Source organism: Tamandua tetradactyla, chromosome 4 (genome assembly GCF_023851605.1).
Source record: "Tamandua tetradactyla isolate mTamTet1 chromosome 4, mTamTet1.pri, whole genome shotgun sequence".
NCBI lineage: Eukaryota > Metazoa > Chordata > Mammalia > Pilosa > Myrmecophagidae > Tamandua > Tamandua tetradactyla.
In genome coordinates this window covers 41,913,340-41,916,677 of record NC_135330.1, presented here as the reverse complement: position 1 = coordinate 41,916,677, position 3,338 = coordinate 41,913,340, and positions in this window count along the sequence as shown.

Here is a 3,338-nt window from a genome sequence, read left to right as displayed (position 1 = left end):
TCATAGAAAAGAAGAGAGAAAAATAAAGATAGAAACTTTTTATTAATTTTTTTAATTTGTTGTTGCTATGACTTAATTATATCAGATTTCTGGAAATATCGGGTGCATTTCAACTGTTCAGGCAGTTTTAAAGTAGTTTTATATCATATAAGTGGAATACAGTTGTCTCATTCAGAGTCCCTCCTTCACTCAACCATTCAAGATATGATCCTCAAGAAGACATAACTTATGGGGTAGAGTGTTGTTATGGAACAAGATAATCAGTGCAATGGTAGGTGTAGAGAGAAGCTATTGTGGGGGTAGAGAACATGGATCAGTCACACTGCCTAAAGAAAGTGGGAGGTGTAGGAAGGATTCAAGGAGAAGATGGGAAAGCTGTCTTTAAGCATAACCAAGACAACCAAGTAAACAAGGCAGGGTATGAAGTGTGGCTAAGGTGGGGAGTAAAGGGCATTCCAGACAGAGTGAAAATGTGTGTACATGCATAGAGGAATGGCAGAGAATGGCATTTTTCAGAAGTCAATTGTATTCTTTTGCCTAGAAGTCACAAGAAAATTGAAACATTGCAAGGCGGAGAATGGTGGGAGACTAAGTTAGAAAATTAGGAAATAAACAGGTGGTTAGAAAAAAAAAAGCCATACTAAGGAGTTTGAAACTGATCTTCTGATGATTTCTGAAGCAGGGGATTTGGCTATGGGATTTTTAAATCTTTTTTGGAGAGTGGATTTTAAATAAGGAAGGGAGACTAACCACTGTAATAATTAAATTGCAACTTAATTTTGACAATAGACATTGAGGGAAAGAGATATTTAGGAGAACAGGATGGAAAGACAGATTAGATATTGAGGATGGGGGAGGAGAAATTTTCTAAGATGAATCCCTAGTATGATAGTAATTAATGAATTATAGAAATACAAGGAAGATCAAATTAGTGGGTGAGGCCTTTGCCTATATTGAATTTGAGGTGTTTCTGGGACAACCAGACAGAGTTACTCTATCGACAGTTAAGTAAAAGAGACTGCAGCCAAGAGAAAGGTCTGAGCAAGTGATAAAGATTTGTGAGTCATTGACATGTAGTTTGCAGTCTCAGCTATGGAACTGGAGAAGAGAGCCCTGGAAGAAAATGGAGACCAAAGAGAAGTGAATCACTCTCATTGCATAATAGCTGAGTCATCAGATGATATTCTCTGGACTTTTTTCTTTCAAAAAGACCTGGGCAGGGCTGGATTGTTCCAAAAGAGGAGTGATTTGTTTGGTGTTCCTCTGGCAAGGGTGGAGAAGATAAGCTTCCTCATTCAATTTTCCAACTTGAATCCTTTTTTCCCTTTCTATTCCTTTTGCTTTCATTGCTTCCACTTGTTCCACTGTCCTCTCTCATACCTGGTTTCTGTATCTCCCACAGCCTCCTCTCCAATGCTTCCTACACATTGTTTCCAGATCAGTCTTTGTGAACACCACTCCCAAACATCTTACTCCCCACAGCCTTTCCGCCATTGCACAGGAGAGGCGGCGCTGCATGGTGTAAAGAGCTAAGTTTGAAGCTAGACTGAACTGAGTGCAAACCTCTATTTTTATAGATAGTATTACATTTCATAGAACCACCATCTTTGTAGATTAGAAATGGTTGAATATCAACAGTTTCATATGATTCAACCTAATAATTTTGTGACCCTGGGCAGATTAAAGTAACCTCTCAGAACTTAATTCCCATAGCCCCATTCACTCAGAGAGCTAGTGAGTCCTGACTGTTCCAAAGGAATATTTCCAGACCACCAAGGAAGTGAGGAGCAGTAAAAGATGGCTTTGATCAATCTGATTAGCAACTCCTTCCTCCTAAGGAAGAGTCAATAAGAATTCTGGGACAGAGAGAAGCTGAAACTGTGGGTAGAAAATCCTTCTGGCCCAACAAATGGAATCAGATGAATAGTGATTCAAGTCCTTTGTTCAAGTCCTCCTGTTCACGACTGGAGATAGAGAAGTTTTCTGACTGTCATTTGTCCCTGTTCTGTTGTTGATCACCATATCCCCACCTCAGTCTTTTCTGGGGGACATAGTCTGTCTTCAGAAATGTTAATATCACTGATTTACCTGAGTCAGTTCTCATTCAGGCCTGAAGAAGTACTTTTGTATATTTCTTTTTCCACAGTTTGGATTTTGTAGTTAAACTCTCAGATGGCAACCTCATCCAGATCACTGTACTTTCACATTCAGTTTACATTAGTGGTTTTGAACATTTTTAAAGCAACACTTCTGTCATTAAATATGGGTGCATGGTGTGTGTGTGTGTGTGTGTGTGTGTGTGTGTGTGTGTGTGTGTGTGGAGAAAGAGAGAGATACCATTGTGCAAAACACTTAAAAGAGGAGATGCTTTTGTTGAAGTAGGGGTAGAACACAGAGAGCCCCTACATTTGTTTCACTCTTATCTCCATGTCCCTAGATCACCATAGAATATATCATGAACTCCACAGTAATATTTGAAGATCCTATTGAGGCATGCAACTAGGTGAATGAAGCTTGAGGACAGTGTGTTGAGTGAAATGTCAGAAGCAAAAAGACAAAGATGATCATGCCTCGCTCATATGGATTAACTGTAATATACAAACTCAGAGAACTGAAGTTGAGAGCATGGGTTATTGGGTTGGGGCCTATTGTAAAGGTTCTTAGATTGTAGGCTCTTATGACAGTCACATATATTCCATAGTTGTAACTGTTATTTCTAAATTCTGAGATGCTGAACGATATGTGCATAGCTTGGTTATTGCCTAGAATTTCAGGTTTTTCTGTAACCTGAAACTCAGAGTTAGAGCACTGACGCTCTGAAAATCAGCATTACCCCATACAACAACTGTTAAAAAAGTGATCAGACTTTGACTAGAGATATGAATGAAGCTGATCTGGATAGGACTAAGGTAAATCAGAATACTGGGTAAAGGATGATATAGTCTATATTTTAAAATTTCAACTTCTGTATGAGACCAATGGAAGAGATGTTTATTTCAAGCAAAATTTATATCTTTGGTAGTGCACTAAGTTAACTTGTATGACCACTTTATTCAAACGCGATAATTACATAATTAAATGGTGAGATATTGTTGGTTTGTACAGGTTAGTGTGATCCCTTAATACATTCCAGAGTAATTTAGGCAGAGAATAAAAATGTATTTGCAAAGTCTCCTTCAGGAACTGGGGAGAAAGGATGAAATATTCCACTTCCCCATCTGGGGAATTCCTGACATTTTCACAAGCAATGGTGACAACCAATTCAATAGGTGGAGCCCTCGATCTTGAGGCTCAACCCCATGAAATTTATTCCTGCAAAGGAGAAGCTAAGCCTACTT